This window comes from Trichomycterus rosablanca, chromosome 6, assembly GCF_030014385.1.
Source record: "Trichomycterus rosablanca isolate fTriRos1 chromosome 6, fTriRos1.hap1, whole genome shotgun sequence".
NCBI lineage: Eukaryota > Metazoa > Chordata > Actinopteri > Siluriformes > Trichomycteridae > Trichomycterus > Trichomycterus rosablanca.
The window spans coordinates 14,029,254-14,050,171 of NC_085993.1; the positions used below are offsets into that span (position 1 = coordinate 14,029,254).

The following is a 20,918-nucleotide window of genomic DNA, read 5'->3' on the forward strand; positions in this document are numbered from 1 at the left end:
GGCCATCTTTTCCCCTAAAAAATCAGACATCAGGGCACCAATTTTCCTGGTAAGAAACCTTTCAAAATAATAATAATAATAATAATAAAAAGTTATAAAAATCAAGAATTAAAAAAAGAAGTCTTCCACACATAACAGCGGTACAAAGACTCACTTTCTCCCAGCCTCAGTGTGCTTGACCCAGTTATGTAAAGCACTGCAGGTCAAACCCAGAACAGCAAAGTTTTTAATATTCCACATTAAAATCACATTAAAAATATACTAAGACAATGTTAATAATGACAATGTCATTATACTATCTTTACAAGACTCATTTGTAAATCCTCCAGGAGAGCTCATTTTAAAAAATATTTATTTTTTTAAATGGCAAAATAGACTTCCCACTGCATATTGTGTGTTCCACAGGCACCACTCTCTCACTTATAAAAAATAAATAAATAAATAAACAAAGCATTGCAAAAAAAAGATTGAGTCATGTGATGATCTGTGCTCATGTACAATGACATGAAGTACTTCTGCAGTGTGTGAGTAAAACTGTGTGTGTGATCTTATAAAACTCTCGAGTACAGAGGCTGATGGCTTGGTTATTTGCCCTACACCAAAAATTCACACAGCTAAACTGAACCATTGCAAATCCTCCGAATCCTCAGAGTGGCAGGAAAGAAACCAGGACTGAGCACCCACTGGGCAGAACAGCTTGTACCGTCTGGCAAAAAGCAGGCACTCAACATCACCTGGCTAATTCAATCACTAAGGTGTAACATGGTCATGGATGCATCATGTTATGAGGCTGCCTTTTAGTGGCAGGGACAGGGAGACAAACAATGAATGCTGCCAAAAATAGGAGCAACCTTGAAAAACCTTCTCCAGAGAGCACACAAACTAAGACTTTAAACAGCCTAAAGAATGCTTTAGAAGTGACTTCGAGGCAAGTTTCTGAATGTCCTTTAGAGGCCTAGTCAAAGCCCAGACTTAAATCCCATCTAACAACTGTGAGAAAGACCTAAAGATGGTAGCCAAAAATAGTTCAGATGCTTGCCATTTAATCTGTCAAGGCTTCTACAAAGTACTGAACAACAGTAAATATGGCAATTATATTCATTAAAAAAACGAGAGGGTTTCATGCAACCAGCAGGGGTCGCTAGTGTGCACAGGGGATTTGGGTATATCCACGCTGGGACAAGGCAAAAAAACATTTATTAACAAATTAACTAATTCACAAGATCAAATCTCAGCAGATTCACAATCAGGAATTGGAACTGAATAGATTGTGAAGAAAAATCCAGGAAAATAGTTATCGATGAAAACTTTAATTGTTCAAATGTTACTGCTGGTGAAATGCTGTAATGTTTACATCATATTAACACTACATGTTCCATATACCACTTTCTCCCCCCTAGTGTACAGTCAGCAAGTTCAAAGGCACAAATGAATTACCCCCCCCCCCCCCCCCCCCCCCAAAAAAAAAATCCCACATTTTAAATTCCCTACATGTCTAAGTTGTGTTGTAACTCAAATGTCATTCTTTCCAATATGTATGCTCTCTACGTAAAGAACAATGTGAAAGTACATTTTAACTTCAGAACAACAGTTGGGATTGTACTGAATGTACTGAACATGACAGTAATGTAGAACAAGATGAACATAAACGTCATGGGCAGAACCAGTTCAGCATGTAGATTGTAGATTTTAAACAGTAGTTTGTTTGTTTGTTTGTTTATTAGGATTTTAACGTCATGTTTTACACTTCGGTTACATTCATGACAGAAATGGTAGTTACTCATTACACAAGGTTCATCAGTTCACAAGGTTATATTAAACACAGTCTTGGACAATTTAGTGTCTCCAATTTACCTCACTTGCATGTCTTTGGACTGCGGGAGGAAACCCAAGCGGACACGGGGAGAACATGCAAACTCCACACAGAAAGGACCCGGACCGTCCCACATGGTGATCGAACCCAGGACCTTCCTGCTGTGAGGCGACAGTGCTACCCACTAAGCCACTGTGCCGCCCAAACAGTAGTTTGTAGCATACAGTTCAATACACCCGCTAATGTGCCTTTGCTATCTGTGGGCGGGCGTCTACACAGACATGATTGGTTTTGTCTGGATGGAGGAATGGCCAAAGTCCTGCAACGGACTGTTGCCCTTCCTGGGTATTACTGCTTTGCATCCTGTGTTTCCAGTGAAACCAGACCTGTAACCCTGACAGGTGGTTCATGACTATGAAATTGGGGCGGGGGGCAGATCACTTTTATACACACACACACACACAACAAGACATGCCTGGGGTCACTTAAGGCAAACACAAGGGCCACCTTTTATATGGACCCTTCAAAACAAAGTGATACTATAATGTGAACTAATGTGTTTACCTTAACATGAAATAAATATGGCAGTTGTAACCTAGTGGTTAAGGTCCAGACGGAATTTCAGGGAGGGTACTTAAGGACTGTGCATATCAGCTGGCAGAGGTGTTCAAAAACATCTTCAACCTCTCTCTGTCCCACTGCACTGTCCCTAAATGTTTCAAGTCTGCCACCATTGTGCCTCTTCCAAAGAAAGCCACAATCAACAGCCTGAACGACTTCAGACCGGTGGCTCTCACCTCCACGGTGATGAAGTGCTTTGAAAAACTGGTTCTGAAGCACATACAGTCTTCACTCCCATCCACCCTGGACCAACATCAGTTTGCCTACAAAGGCAACAGGTCAACAGAAGACGCCATCAACACTGCTCTCCACGTGGCACTGACTCACCTAGAGCATCAGGGAACATATGTGAGGATGCTGTTCGTGGATTTCAGCTCAGCGTTTAATACAGTTATTCCCAGCAGACTGGTATCCAAGCTGCTAAACCTGGGTGTCAGCCAGCACACATGCAGGTGGATTAAGAACTTTTTAACAAACCGCCCACAGTCTGTTAGGATGGGGGCCCATCTCTCCCCTGTTTTCACACTGAGTACTGGAGTTCCACAGGGCTGTGTGCTGAGCCCTCTTCTTTACTCCCTCTACACCCACGACTGTACACCAACCCACAGCACAAACTCAATCATCAAGTTTGCAGATGACACCACTGTAATTGGATTAATACAAAATGGAGATGAGTCTGCCTACAGGGAAGAAGTCCTCAAACTGTCTGAATGGTGCTCCATTAACAACCTGGCACTCAACACCTCTAAAACAAAAGAGATGGTCATCAGCTTCATCAGACAGAGAGAGGAACCTACACCCTTAGACATCGGAGGAAACGCAGTAGAGAGAGTGTCTAATTTCAAATTCCTAGGCACACATATCTCCCAGGACCTCACATGGACTACCAACACCACCTCTCTAGTGAAAAAAAGCACAGAAGCGGCTCTACTTTTTAAGGACACTAAGAAAGGCCAACCTGTCCAAGCAGCTACTGGTGTCCTATCGCAGCACGGTGAAAAGCATACTCACCCATGGCATTTTGGTGTGGTATGCCAGCTGATCTGAGGCTGACAAGAAGGCTCTTCAGAGGGTCATCAAATCAGCTCAGAGAACAATCAACACTGAGCTGCCTTCACTAGAGAACATTTACAGAACCCGATGCCTGCGTCGGGCCACAAACATCATAAAGGACTCATTTCACCCTTGTTGCAACCTGTTCTCCTTGTTGCCCTCTGGTAGGCGCTATAGGAGTATCAAGGCCCGTACTTCCAGACTCCTGAAAAGCTTTTACCCATCCGCTATAAAAACACTGAACTATCAAACTTCACATCCTAGGAAATAATGTGCAATTTATAGGAACTGTGCAATAACCTTCTTCTTCTTTTCTTTTCTGTAAAGTTCTTAAAACCACAAGTTTATTTTTGTTTCTAGATTTGTATATGTTTATTTTGTAAATACATGTGTGTATATGTCTGTGTGTACATACATGTACTGTCAAGGAGCTGCTCAAAAAATTTCGTTGTGCACTGTGCAATGACAATAAAGGCATTCTACTCTATTCTATTCTATTCTACTGGTCCAGTCATCAGATGGTTGCCGGTTCAAGCCTCACCACTGCCAGGTTGCCACTGCTGGGCCCTTGGGCAAGGCCCTTAACCCTAAATTGCTTATACCGTCACAACTGTAAGTCGCTTTGGATAAAAGCGTCTGCTAAATGCCGAAAATGTAAATGCAAATGTAAATCTGCCTGAAAACACACTGGCAAGAAATGAAGGTGGGAAACAGTTCATTATGTTCATATTGTCTCATTTGCTCTAACAAAAACATATATTCCGTAAAAAGAAAATATTGAGGTGGGGACAGATTCATACTAGGGCAAGAACACTTCATTTTGACAGTGATTGAAGTGAGCACATAGGATCAATTTTGTTTTGCAGCTTTCATTTTCATTCTACTTTTACCAACCGCTTTGTTCTGGTCAGGATTGCAGCAGTTCTGGTTCCACCAGGAACCCTTGGGTGTGAAGCAGGAATCGCCTGAACAGCGTGCCAATCTATTGCAGGGCTCCAGCCACCCCCCCTCAGACAGAAATGTATATGTGTAAAAGCCCAGCTTTTCAATAGCATAACTGCGATTTGAACCCAGGTCTTAGTTGTGGTAGGCTAGAATACTATACTGCTGCACCACCAAAGAACCTTGTTGCTAAACTTCAGAGCAGCAAAGTGTGAACCCAGTGACTTTAAAACCCAATTACACTACTTTTATTGAGTGTATAAATCATTTAAGGTGGAAAAGTGCTTGCAGACATTAACTAATTAATAGAGCTGGTTCAATGTTGGCAGGAAACTATTAAAAATTGAAAACATTAAGATGCAGCCACCTGCTAAAACAATGTAAATACAGGTAAGAACCCTGTTTGAAAGAAAGTGGAGAAAGGAAACGGCTTCAAGAGAAAAAAATACAAGCATGGAGAGTGTCAAGGCCATGAAGACTATCTATTTATAATGGCATATTTTTATATTCACAAGAGTCGTTCTGCACTTTACCAGATTTTCTCTCCACTCCACATCTTTATTTTCTATTTCCACATTCATTCCCCAACCCAACTCTTTGCTCCCACCCTGTTCCAAGACACAATGTATAAAAATAACTCAAATGTGAGTGTGTGTGTGGCAAGCTCAGGTGGAGTTGCAGAAAGAGCTGCTGGTGGCTGAGGCTGCTCTGCAGGGGTGAAGAAAGATGAAAAAAGAAAGAAAAAAACACAACATAAGAGCAAGATACCAAACTATAAGAACGGTGAGGGAGTAGAGGCTGATTTTATCTTTGTTCTTAATGACGTTTACCTCCACACACGCACAAAGTCTTCCACCGCCTCTTCTTATTGCTCTTAATCTATTAACCCTCCACATGCATGCTCTCAAATCCCCCACAGAAACACATGCAGCACACCCTGCAATATGTGCCTGTGATAATGTGGATGATAGTATTATGGCAGGTCAATGCCACTTTCCCCACCAACTCACTGCCCCCACCCTGAGGGCTGAATGAATGCGGTAAAAGGGAATTCCATATTACCTCAGAAACGGCCCTGCCTCCCTCCATGCCTCCCACCTCTACTCTCACTCTCTGTACAAACGGCTGGCCAGACAGGGACTCTCACACAACAATGACAAATGCACGATAAATAAATTACCACAACAATTGATTCCTGATAAGCAAAACTACAGCACATGCACAGATCCTATAAAACACACACACTCACTTTTATACTAAGATTAAAAGCACATTAGAAGCTCAATATCATTAGAATTTACATGTATGTAGACTAAAGTGTTTTATTGTAGGAATGTCCCAATCCTGTTTTTCCCATTTTTAATACCATACTGATATCCAAAGCTCCAGAAATGAGCTAATTCTTGATACAGATCTGATACTGAGAACCTCACAGTAACTATGCTGACCCAGCTAACAAATGTATATTTTGTCACACATTAAATACATTTGCAGCCTAAATACAGCAGTGGATCATTTGGAAAACATCAGAATATGATTGTTTTAAGGGGTGGGTGGTAAATGGCTCATCCATAAGAAGATGCAGATAGGTAGATATGAAATAACAGTACTATATTAGTAAACTACTTTACAGGAAAGAAACTAAAGTATGCCCAGGGTCAATAAACAAACCAGATGTTTTAAATGCATTTTTCAAACTGTTAAGTTCCACTTAGAGAAAAGGGGTCAGGAAAGAAATTAAAGTATGCTTAGGGTCAGTAAAAACATGCATTTAGTGCATTTTAAAAACTGTTAGGTTCTACTTGGAGAACAGTGGCATGGACCATGTCTAACACCCATGCTCTAGGATGATATAAGCTCAGTGTTTGTACACCATTCAATACATACAAGTCCAACAAATCACTCCTGCTTCCAACAGCATATAAACAATGAGTTATACAGCGCAAAACACCATACTACATCTACATTTATTATTGCAAGAAAGAATGTTCAGACAAATCAAAAAGCCACATACATACTGTACACTAAAGCATCATTAAGAGCTTAAGAACCTGAATCATGCATGCACACATGCAAACACACACACCTTACTGTAATCAGTGGCGTGTTCGTGGGAATCCTGATCAGCATTAGGTGCTTAAAGCAGGGAACTTCTTTACTTAAAGCAAAATGAACAACGACAATCATGAACCTTCAGCTGCAGAAAGCCACCAATATAGTTAAAGCCTGCAGTAACACAGATCATCTGCTTTTTCTTCCCTATTAGTCTGCTCTTCCCTCTCCTGCTCTACGCTTAGCGTGGACAGAAGATGCTTCGCTCCTAACGCCACCTTTCTTTTTCTGAATGAAGCGCATGAGCAGCACTCAGGCTTGCTTTCTCTCTCTCTCTCGCTTACCCAGACACAGGAGCATGCGCTCATTCATTTTGTTTTTCAACTAAACCCCCAAACCCACACACACACTCATTTCATTCTCTTTTTTTACCTCAGCCTCTAATATAATCAGGGTGTAACTGTACTAATGTGCATCTTTAAAACAGATAAAAAAAACACATTAATATGCTAACTGTTAGAGTAGAAATACACAAGACAACACTAAATTATTTCATTTCTTACATTATCATCTAACTGCTTTATCCTGGTCATGAAAGCACCAGTGCAACCGAGTCAGGCTTTATACTGACGCCAAAATGCTTCACCATTTTTTACATTTGAATGTAACAGATTTGTAAATCATAATTGACGTTTTATTTTTTTCTGTAGTTTTTGTTTTATAGCCCATTCAGCTTCTTAGGCTATTTCCTGGCTAGTACATGTTTTTTTTAACTTGCTTTTGGTCTTATTTCTTCTAGTAATTTCGGGACTTTAACTGGTGGTTTGTTGTTAAAAATGTCCTTCATGGTCATTGCTGTGTAGAATTTCATTTTTTTATTGTTTTACATGAGGTATTTCAGAAGAATGTATTTATTGTGAGAGTTGGGCTCCAAATTTGGCATTTTGGTGCCTCCTCTCCTTTGATCAAGTGCAAATGTCTTATATGTCCAATCATCTATCTTGTGTGTAAACTTCGCACCCATCCCTGCTCATGTATTTGGTATTTCTTCTTACGTCTGGATTTATCTCATATAGTTTATTGCTCTTTTTCATAATTTATAGAATACGTATAAATGAATAATATAGTTAGAATCTTTAAATGCGTCTTGAAACCGAGCTGGGTGCATGGCAGGTCCAGTTTCACTGGAAAACACTGGGCGCATGGCAGGAATAGACAGGGCAGGGCACTCATTTTATCACAGGGCTTCAACCATACATCCCTTAGAAATGTAGCCAACGATGATATCAGCAGTGGTATGAGACTGTACCACACGAGTCCCATAGTATGAATGGCATGTGACTCTCCAACAAAAGTGCTTCAGTCAGATACCAATAAGTATCTTAGCTGTGCAATATATAAAAGTGGGAGGTAGGTTGGGCCAAGTGTTAGAGGATTGCAAGAAGGACAGAAGCTCAAAAGTCCAAGTTCCCAGTGCTACTGTTTTATTTGCACACACATGAAGTATTTACAAACGCATTGATGAATAAAAACCAAAGCTGGTTGACATAAGTAACCCCGATTGACCTGTCAACTAGAAGGCAGTTACCAATGAGATAAGTTTAGATCATAGCGGTCTCACTGTAAGGCTGTAGTTGCAAAGCTACATAAGACTTTCTGCCATCTTTTCCCTTCCCTCCTCACTGCCTCCCGCTTTAACAAAAAGGCCCCTCCCCTCTAGGACCTGGCGGCCAATCCAGAAGCAGGAGAAATTAGAGGGAGCATTTAAACACAGACAACAAATCACATTCATATGGCCATATCATTCAGTGTACACATTCATTCACAATACATAATGCATATACAGAACTTAAATCAATAATTCAACTAGCTTTATTCATTATTGTTTTTTCTATCTTTAGGTTCCCCTTTACACATTAAAGTCCTGGACCAGCACCGACACCGCCAACACCCGGATCTTCTTCCAACAACAGGTAAGTACCTATTTATTTATTTACACTATTTACATTGGGTAAATTAGTCTAGTCTCCTGGTAATCCATACAGACAGCCTTGGTGATGTGTAAGGAGTACTACATCATTACACACTAATAAAAAGAATTAGCATCATAAACAGGAAGCAGTAAAAAGTAGAAAAGTGGACCTGTTCGACAAGTCAGTTAAGACAATCAGAAAATTATGGAGGTATTGTTTAAAAAAAGTATTTTCCCCTTTCTAATTTCTTCTATGTTTGCATATTTGTCACACGTGTATGTTTCAGATCATCAAACTACTTTTAATAATAGACACAAGATGATTTAAGCAAACACAAAATGCTCTATGTGAAAAAGTAATTTGATTTGCTAAACAACACCCTCTGAGGAGCTCTGCAAAATGCAAAGCAAAAAAATTCCAAGACATTTTACACCCCGAATTATTTCCACTAAGTTTGTTTATTTGTTTTTTTAACGCCACGTTTTCATATTTATAATTTTCACAGCAAGAATCAGTGCTTTATGCTAGTTTTATTGTCTTGTATTATATATTATTTACAGTAAGTAATCTTACAAACAAAATAACAATTTAACTTTGCTGTAAATGTTGTAATATTACAGCTTTACATTTAACGGTAATCCTAACTATTGAATACTAAAACTTATTTAGATTACCGGTAAATAATCCAACCAACCAAAAGTGCACTGTCCACTGGAAAGAGACTCCAAATCAGCAATGAAGTTAAAATTACATCATTATTTGTTCAGTTCATTTATGTTATATCAAGTCTGTCTAAAAAGTTCTGAATTTTAATTGGAGGAATCTTCCGGAACAAGTCTTTTGTGTTGTCAACCCTATAAAAGTCGTCTCTGATGGCTGAAATTTTAGGACATTCTAAGAAAATATGTTTAATTGTAAGGGTTGTAGCACATAATTGACAGGTTGATGTGTGTGTGTGTGTGTTTGTGTAGAAGTTAATATCAGCTTTTTCGAAAAGGGTCCATATTAACTGTTTACATAGAAATGAGGAGTTTCTGAAGATAGTAGGGCAAAAAAATCTAATGTTAGTTATTTGACACATTTTAATTAATTGCTATTTTTTAACTATGTTTTTTTAAGAATTAAAAAAAAAATAAGACACCACAGTGGCATAGTTGGGTATCACAAACTGGGTACCACGAAGCAACATGGGATCTGGGCTTGATCCTTGCTTACTGTCATTGTATAGTCACTTCCTTTCTCTATCCATGTGAAACTGAATAATGAAAGAAAAAAATACTTAAAAATAAAAAAATGTACATTCTAGCAGAAAAAAGAAATAAATCCCAACACAAAGAAACACCAGGATATTTCTTGCTGTACTACAGGCACAGAGCAGCCTCAGCAATGATAAAGTAATCTAAGCTGTTACATAAAAAGCTCCATGTACATTTGGAGAACAGTCAGTTCGAGTCGTGCCAACAGCTTTGGCTCGTTGCAACATGGCACCACTGGTGATTGGAGATCAGAAGGAACTGGAGAAGTGTGTGCATTTGTTATGTTGCTTCTACCTTATATTTAGATGCATGCAATTTATTGACTGTCTGACATGGCTGATATGTTCAATTAGAAACCAGGCTTATTGCTTGCCATGCCAGCAGTACCCACCCTCCAGCAACCATCAATAATTAACACTTTCAGAAGTAGTGTGAGAGTGAGAGAGAGAGAGCGAGAGAGAGAGCGCAACAGCACAAAAAAAAGGCATGAACACATTACAAAAAGGCCTGAAACAGAAAAAGGAAAGGACTTAAACAAGCAAATTAAAGGTGGAAGTGATAAGAAACAGAAAAAATTAACAGGATGGAAAAGTGAGAAAGCTTGTAGGTGAGCATGAGAGTGTGCGTGTGTGAAAGCAAGAGCAGAGATGCAGCAGTACCATACACTCTGTGCTCCAGTAGGTGTCTATAAATAGACGCTTCAAATCTCCGAAGAGAAAAAGCTATTCTGCTTCTGCTGTAAACCAACCATAAGAACACAGGCAGAACAAGAGCCTAAAAAATACTGTACGATTCTATTTGCATGCTTTTTAATCAGCTACTGAACTATAAAATACAACAAACCCTTTAAAAAAAGCCTGTCGTCGTTAAAAAATACAGCAAACCAAAAACCTTCTGTGTGCAAATTCCAACAAGACATAATAATGTGGATTCTCCCTCATCAACATCTAAGCAGCTTCCTGCTAAACATGAGCCAGAATCACCAGCGTCTATGACTCACCGCTGCACGTAGGAGTGAACCAAATAAAGCTTCACATTATATCTGACACCAAACACCATGGCCAAATATCAGAGAAAATAGCTAGCAGAGAGTGAGGCGGATCAAGACTGTTTTTGGAACAATGAAGTATTTATAAGGAGTTCATTCATTTGCACTTAATGTTGCTTAGTTCAGTTTTTCACAGTACACATTTGGTGTGCAAAACGTGCTTTAGTTTTGTCAAATGAACTGCAATGTTCGGCTCCTATGATGCATATCAAGCATGACACCTTTACAAATTGACCCCAGAACTGGGAGGGTTAGCATACTGTTAAATCAAATAAAAGTATTTTTTCTACATCATTTACAAACGTGCACTGTGTACCAGCATTATTATTTGGTTTCAATAAAGATATTGCAGAAAAAAGAGCAGTCTTCTTTTGCAACCACTGTATCCAAATCCATAATGAAAAACACCAGGTTACCCAAGGTCTGGAAGCTATGGAAGCTACCTGTTTCACAAAATCTCCCATTCATCAGAGAAAAAAGTCATTAGCTACTTAGAAAATATTACAGGGTTGAGAAAGCAAAACTACACCGATCAGCCATAACATTAAAACCACCTCCTTCTTTCTACAAACATTGTCCATTTTATCGGCTTCACTTACCATATAGAAGCACTTTGTAGTTCTACAGTTACTGACTGTAGTCCATTTGTTTCTCTGCATGCTTTGTTAGCTCCCTTTCATGCTGTTCTTCAATGGTCAGGACTCACCCAGGACGACCACAGAGCAGGTATTATTTAGGTGGTGGATCATTCTCAGCACTGCAGTGACACTGACATGGTGGTGGTGTGTTAGTGTGTGTTGTGCTGGTATGAGTGGATCAGACACAGCAGTGCTGATAGAGTTTTTAAACACCTCACTGTCACTGCTGGACTGAGAATAGTCCACCAACCTAACATATCCAACCGGCAGCACCCTGTGACCACTGATGAAGGTCTAGAAGATGACCAACTCAAACAGCAGCAATAGATGAGCAATCATCTCTGACTTTACATCTACAAGGTGGACCAGCTAGGTAAGACTGTCTAATAGAGTGGACAGTGAGTGGACACGGTATTTAAAAACACTAGCAGCGCTGCTGTGTCTGATCCACTCATACCAGCACAACACACACTAACACACCACCACCATGTCATTGTCACTACAGTGCTGAAAATCATCCACCACCTAAATAATACCTGCTCTGTGGTGGTCCTGTGGAAGTCCTGACCATTGAAGAACAGGGTGAAAGTAGGCTAAAAAGGTATGTAGAGAAATAAATGGACTACAGTCAGTAATTGTAGAACTTCAAAGTGCTTCTATATGGTAAGTGGAGCTGATACAATGGACAGTGAGTGTAGAAACAAGGAGGTGGTTTTAATGTTATGGCTGATCAGTGTATAAGGCCATACAAATTAATTTACTGTGACACTTACAAATGACTATATGCACTGATCTAATGTGGACTATCAGAGACAGGACCAACAAAGTACTAAAATACTGGATCAGAATCAAATCATTTTTGCTGTTTTACCCAATCCTATTCATTAACCTTTTTTACTGAATGCATATGATAGCTGACATGGCATGGATTATCCATGTACACAAAGAATACAGTCATGAACTTTTACATGTGCTGTTCGCGTAAAGTTTGCTTGGTTGTTGTGAGGGTATCAGAAGTGAATCAGTATAAGCCTATAACTCAAAACTGTATATTGTATAATAAGACTAAATGCTTAAACATGGGAAAATCTGTAGTTCTCAGACTCGCAGCAAACTCAATGCGTTCATGTTATTCATTTTGGCACCTATTTATTTTGCAGCAAGGATGGATGGATGGATGGATGGATGGATGGATGGATGGATGGAGTTACTTATGGAAATGGTTTACATGTCCCAGTCCAACATAAAATGTAGAGATCTGGGAGGATTTGACATACATGATGCCACTCTCCTCTTGCACATGAACATACACCGATCAGCCATAAGATTAAAACCACCTCCTTGTTTCTACACTCACTGTCCATTTTATCAGCTCCACTTACCATACAGAAGCACTTTGTAGTTCTACAATTACTTACTATAGTCCATCTGTTTCTCTACATACTGTTTTACCTGCTTTCACCCTGTTCTTCAATGATCAGAACCACCACAGAGTAGGTATTATTTAGGTGGTGGACGATTCTCAGCACTGCAGTGACACTGACATGGTGTGTTTGCTGGCATGATACTATTCACAATTAGAATACCCAATGAATGGAGTTTTTAAATACCATGTCCACTCACTGTCCACTCTATTAGACACTCCTACCTAGTTGGTCCACCTTGTAGATGTAAAGTCAGAGATGATTGCTCATCTATTGCTGCTGTTTGAGTTGGTCACCTTTACGGTCTTCATCAGTGGTCACAGGACGCTGCCCACAGGGCTCTGTTGGCTGGATGTTTTTGGTTGGTGGACTATTCTCAGTCCAGCAGTGACAGTGAGGTGTTTAAAAACTCCATCAGCACTACTGTGTCTGATCCACTCATACTAGCACAACACACACTAACACACCACCACCATGTCAGTGTCACTGCAGTGCTGAGAATGATCCACCACCTAAATAACACCTGCTCTGTGGTGGTCCCGTGGGGGTCCTGACCACTGAAGAACAGCATGAAAGGGGCTAACAAAGCTACAGTCAGTAATTGTAGAACTACAAAGTACTTTTATAAGTGTAGAAACAAGGAGGTGGTTTTAATGTTATGGTTGTGTTAAAACGTTGTCTGGAGATTTTGCATAGCTCCAGACAATTTCAATAATTCGATTGAGGAACTGAGTATCATTTAAAAAAGTAGATTTTGAATAGGTGCATCTATTTATTTTGTTGGTCTTATAGTAAACTTCTTCAGATTCTTGACAGATGCTCAGAGAATGGCTCTAATATAATTATTGGTATTAGTAGTAGCTATATTAAAAATAAATAAAATAAATAGAATAAAAAGAATATTTGCAGCTTAGCAAACAATTACTGGTGTATTGTGAGTAGCTGATGTGAGTAGTAGAAGGTGGCAGACAACCTGTTGTGTTTGAGGGGAAAAGGCACATGGTATACTGATGTTACATTATTTTTTTATTTCTCTTGTACAGGATTAGTAAATGGGTAACTGTAGAAGCTAAACATACTGAATAAAAAGACGTTAAGCAACAGCACAGGAATGAGGCGTTTTTAATTGTTGTGTGTTTTATTAATTGAATTAAAAAGTGTGATAACAGATAATCAGAATTTGATGGAGTATTATTAGACACCCAAGCTGAATAAGACCAGGACCCTTTCTTCACCTTAGACAAGACACTATGGAATTAAATGTATTAAACAGCTAATATTAGCCTGTCGGCTTATATCAATAATATCTGAATCATATAACGCCATTTTCAAATATAGTAATAAACACGTGTGAAAATGTAGTTAATATTTGTAAATATAACCCTTACATGGCGGCCGGTGTAATTCGCTCTAGCTACTCAGTTTGAAGCTAACAAGTCTGCTAGCTAACTAATGGGATTTCGTCGTAAACAAGTAGGTCGTTGCTAGTTACCTAGCCAGCTAGCTGAAGCTGAGATTAGAGTAGGTAACCTGTTATAAAACATGACAATCATTACCAAGAGTAAATGTACTAGTTAACGAAAGCCTGTTACACATCAGAGAATACACACAGGTTCTGTCACCGAGTTGAAATTGAATCCACTTACCGAGTGTTTGTGTTCATTCAGCGAGGAGAAAACAGCAAACTCTTGTTCCACCTACCGAGATCCGACACCGGTTGATCAGTTGTTAGCTGGATGTGTTTAAACTGCTTGTCTAGCTTGGTTTGCAGCCACAGCTATAGCTAACTAGCTAACAACTAACCACTGCACAACTAATGAAAATGACAGCTACCTTGTTGCAGCATATGAACTCATAAATAAAACAGCATGTTGCAAGCCTTGTAATGCAGTTAGATAAAGGTGTTGTGCACTGTAGCTCTAAAAAAGAAAATATCACATTAGGCTGCAGAGAGGATAGCAGCGCTGTGCACCAGCACTCTGTGTGACTGACTCACTGGCTCTATCTGGCTACAGCAATTAGCCTACAGCTCTTCTAGCCGCCTAGCTTTACACTGTATAACAAACGCGCTGAGCTGTAGGAGGAACCGACCGAAGTTAATTACTCCAATGTGCCCCCAGCAAAAGACCCACCAATATATTATACACGTAAATACTTACTTATATAACCCTCATTTAAATACCTACCTACATACTCCATGTTTAAATACCCACCAACATATTCCACACTTAAATACTCACCTATATGCTCCACACTTAATACCCACATATCTACCCCACACTTAATACCATCAATATATTCTACACTTAAATACTCACCTATATGCTCCACACTTAATACCCACATATCTACCCCACACTTAATACCACCAATATATTCTACACTTAAATACTCACCTATATGCTCCACACTTAATACCCACATATCTACCCCACACTTAATACCATCAATATATTCTACACTTAAATACTCACCTATATGCTCCACACTTAATACCCACATATCTACCCCACACTTAATACCATCAATATATTCTACACTTAAATACTCACCTATATGCTCCACACTTAATACCCACATATCTACCCCACACTTAATACCACCAATATATTCTACACTTAAATACACACCTATATACTCCACACTTAATACCCACATATCTACCCCACACTTAATACCATCAATATATTCTACACTTAAATACTCACCTATATGCTCCACACTTAATACCCACATATCTACCCCACACTTAATACCATCAATATATTCTACACTTAAATACTCACCTATATGCTCCACACTTAATACCCAGATATCTACCCCACACTTAATACCACCAATATATTCTACACTTAAATACACACCTATATACTCCACACTTAATACCCACATATCTACCCCACACTTAATACCATCAATATATTCTACACTTAAATACTCACCTATATGCTCCACACTTAATACCCACATATCTACCCCACACTTAATACCACCAATATATTCTACACTTAAATACTCACCTATATACTCCACACTTAATACCCACATATCTACCCCACACTTAATACCACCAATATATTATACACGTAAATACTCACCTATATACTCCACACTTAATACCCACATATCTACCCCACACTTAATACCACCAATATATTATACACGTAAATACTTACTTATATAACGCTCATTTAAATACCTACCTACATACTACATGTCTAAATACCCACCAACATATTCCACACTTAAATACTCACCTATATACTCCACACTTAATACCCACATATCTACCCCACACTTAATACCACCAATATATTCCACACTTAAATACTCACCTATATACTCCACACTTAATACCCACATATCTACCCCACACTTAATACCACCAATATATTCTACACTTAAATACTCACCTATATGCTCCACACTTAATACCCACATATCTACTCCACACTTAATACCACCAATATATTCTACACTTAAATACTCACCTATATACTCCACACTTAATACCCACATATCTACCCCACACTTAATACCACCAATATATTCCACACTTAAATACTCACCTATATGCTCCACACTTAATACCCACATATCTACCCCACACTTAATACCACCAATATATTCTACACTTAAATACTCACCTATATGCTCCACACTTAATACCCACCTATATACTCCACACTTAATACCATCAATATATTCTACACTTAAATACTCACCTATATGCTCCACACTTAATACCCACATATCTACCCCACACTTAATACCACCAATATATTCTACACTTAAATACTCACCTATATACTCCACACTTAATACTCACATATCTACCCCACACTTAATACCATCAATATATTCTACACTTAAATACTCACCTATATGCTCCACACTTAATACCCACATATCTACCCCACACTTAATACCACCAATATATTCTACACTTAAATACTCACCTATATACTCCACACTTAATACCCACATATCTACCCCACACTTAATACCACCAATATATTCCACACTTAAATACTCACCTATATGCTCCACACTTAATACCCACATATCTACCCCACACTTAATACCATCAATATATTCTACACTTAAATACTCACCTATATGCTCCACACTTAATACCCACATATCTACCCCACACTTAATACCATCAATATATTCTACACTTAAATACTCACCTATATGCTCCACACTTAATACCCACATATCTACCCCACACTTAATACCATCAATATATTCTACACTTAAATACTCACCTATATGCTCCACACCTAATACCCACATATCTACCCCACACTTAATACCACCAATATATTCTACACTTAAATACTCACCTAGATACTCCACACTTAATACCCACATACAGTGGTGTTCAAAAAAATAGCAGTCCAACACCATTAACCTGATGAATCACTGTTTTTAGTAGAAGTGATATTTCTACATAGCAAATAATTTACTTGAAAGTGTAGTAGAGTAATGAAAACAAAACAAACCCAACAATTAGGACATGCATGCTGCTCATTCTGAGTAATCGAAGCATTGATTGAAAGGGGGTTGTTCAAAATAATAGCAGTGAGGAGTTCAATTGGTGAAGTCATGCATTCTGCAGAAGAATTGGTGTCAATTTTGTCCCTTATTTAATGTAGGAGGGTGGCAAATGTTGCACAGGTTGGTCATAGCGCATTTCCTTCTGAAATACTGGGTAAAATGGGTTGTTCCAGACATTGTTCTGATGAACTGCGTACTTTGATTAAAAAGTTGATTGTAGATGGAAAAAACATACAGAGAAGTGCAGCAAATTATAAGCTGCTCAGCTAAAATGATCTCAAATGCCTTGAAGTGACAACCAAAACCTGAAAGACGCAGAAGGAAGCGTGGAACTACTGTTCAAAAGGATTGAAGAATAGCCAAAATGGCAAATATTCAGCCAATGATCACCTCCAGAAAGATCAAGGAACATCTGAAGTTACTAGTGAGTACAGAAGATGATTAAGTGAAGCCAATTTACCAGCTAAAACTCCTTGCAAAGTCCCGTTGTTAAGAAAAAGACGTGTCCTGAATGGGTTCAAATTTGCCAAGAGACATTGACTGGTCCAAAGAGAAATGGCTCAACATTTTGTGCACTGGTGAAAGCAAAATTGTTCTTTTTGGGTCCAGTGGACGTAGACAGTACGTCAGATGACCCCCGAGCACTGAATTCAAGCCAAAGTTCACTGTGAAGACAGTAAAGCATGGTGGTACAAAACTATGATATGGGGATGTTTATCATACCATGGTGTTACGCCTATTTATGGCATACAAGGGATCATGGATCAGTTTAAATATATCAGAATACTTGAGGAGATCATGTTGCCCTATGTCGAAGAAGAAATGTCCTTAAAATGGGTGTTTCAACATGACAGTGACCCAAAACATCTTGATTACAGACAAACAAGATTGAGGTAATAGAGTGGCCAGCCCAATCCCCTGACTTCAGTCCCAGAGAGAACTTGTGGGCTGAAATCTGAAATGCGTTCTTTTGAGGCAAAACCCAAAATTGCAGAAGAACTGTGGAATGTAGTGTAATCAAATCAAATCAATCAATCAATCAAATCAATAATCATCCTGGACTGGAATACCTGTTCAGAGGTGCCAGAAGTTGGTCGACTCCATGCAACACAGACCTTGGAAACAATTGTTATGCCACTAAATATTAGTTCAGTAATTTAAAGTAAAGTGAAACCTCAAACATTTTTTTCAGTTTATACATACATTTTTTGAGTTTTTAAAGAAAAATGCTGGCACTGCTATTATTTTGAACAGCCTAATATTAATTTTTCTTAACTTTCTGTAAAGGATTAACACAAACTGGCAAAATTTTGTTAATGTTTTGATTTAGAATTAAAAGTGTAGTATTTTCAGTGCATTTGCATTTATGGAAATAAAAGTTATTATAATGATTTTGTGCTTTATTCTCTTTTTTAAAATCACTGCTATTTTTTTAAACACTGCTGTATCTACCCCACACTTAATACCACCAATATATTCTACACTTAAATACTCACCTATATGCTCCACACTTAATACCCACATATCTACCCCACACTTAATACCACCAATATATTCTACACTTAAATACTCACCTATATGCTCCACACTTAATACCCACATATCTACCCCACACTTAATACCACCAATATATTCTACACTTAAATACTCACCTATATACTCCACACTTAATATCCACATATCTAACCCACACTTAATACCATCAATATATTCTACACTTAAATACTCAATACTCCACACTTAATATCCACATATCTAACCCACACTTAATACCCACCAGTATATTCTACACTTAAATACTCACCTATATGCTCCACACTTAATACCCACATATCTACCCCACACTTAATACCCACCAGTATATTCTACACTTAAATACTTACTTATATAACCCACATTTAAATACATACCTACATACTCAAGGTTTATATACCCACCAACATATTCCACACTTAAATACTCACCTAGATACTCCACACTTAATACCCACATATCTACCCCACACTTAATACCACCAACATATTCCACACTTAAATACTCACCTATATGCTCCACACTTAATACCCACAAATCTACCCCACACTTAATACCCACCAGTATATTCTACACTTAAATACTCACCTAGATACTCCACACTTAATACCCACATATCTACCCCACACTTAATACCACCAATATATTCTACACTTAAATACTCACCTATATACTCCACACTTAATACCCACATATCTACCCCACACTTAATACCACCAATATATTCTACACTTAAATACTCACCTATATACTCCACACATAATATCCACATATCTAACCCACACTTAATACCCACCAGTATATTCTACACTTAAATACTTACTTATATACTCCACACTTAATACCCACATATCTAACCCACACTTAATACCCACCAGTATATTCTACACTTAAATACTTACTTATATAACCCTCATTTAAATACATACCTACATACTCCAGGCTTAAATACCCACCAACATATTCCACACTTAAATACTCACCTAGATACTCCACACTTAATAAGCACATTTCTACCTCACACTTAATACCCACATATTTACCCCACACTTAGTACCCAGGACCAACCAATATATTTTACAATTCCATTCTAAATACTAACTTATATAACTCTAATTGAAATACTTACCTACATACTCCACGCTCTAATACCCACTAACATATTCTAGTATATTCATACTCCAATATCCACATACGTATTTACTCCACGCTTAAATACCCACCAATTTATCCTACACTTAAATACTCACCTATATGGTCCACACCTAATACCCACATACAGTGGGGTCAAAAAGTATTTAGTCAGCCACTGATTGTGCAAGTTCTCCTACTTAGAAAGATGAGAGAGGTCTGTAATTTTCATCATAGGTACACTTCAACTATGAGTGACAAAATGAGAAAAAAAAATCCAGGAAATCACATTGTAGGATTTGTAAAGAATTTTTTTGTAAATTTTGGTGGAAAATAAGTATTTGGTCAATAACAAAAGTTGAACTAAATACTTTGTAACATAACCTTTGTTGGCAATGACAGAGGTCAAACGTTTCCTGTAAGTCTTCACCAGGTTTGCACACACTGTAGCTGGTATTTTGGCCCATTCCTCCATGCAGATCTCCTCTAGAGCAGTGATGTTTTGGGGCTGTCACTGGGCAACACGGACTCCACAAATTTTCTATGTGGTTGAGGTCTGGAGACTGGCTAGACCACTCCAGGACCTTGAAATGCTTTTTACGGAGCCACTCCTTCGTTGCCCGAGCAGTGTGTTTGGGATCATTGTCATGCTGGAAGACCCAGCCACGTTCCATCTTCAATGCTCTCACTGATGGAAGGAGGTTTTGGCTTAAAATCTCACGATACATGGCGCCGTTCATTCTTCCCTTAACACGGATTAGTCGTCCTGTCCCCTTTGCAGTAAAACAGCCCCAAAGCATGATGTTTCCACCCCCATGCTTCACAGTAGGTATGGTGTGCAACTCAGCATTCTTCTTCCTCCAAACACGAC

General features: G+C 38.6%; 1 protein-coding gene across 6 annotated transcripts in view; it reads right to left on the bottom strand.

Moving 5' to 3' along the window:
• Positions 1-14,666, bottom strand: part of LOC134316915 (R3H domain-containing protein 2) — a 62,325-nt gene extending 47,659 nt beyond the window's left edge. For 5 of the 6 annotated variants that reach the window (XM_062997459.1, XM_062997457.1, XM_062997458.1 and 2 more), the window contains exon 1: positions 14,467-14,666. The gene's annotated coding sequence lies outside the window, so the exon portion shown is untranslated. Of the gene's footprint in view, positions 1-6,520; positions 6,564-14,466 lie in introns of those variants that run through there. The other variant, XM_062997456.1, reaches the window with a different exon arrangement.
• Between the last annotated feature and the right edge of the window lie 6,252 nt (positions 14,667-20,918).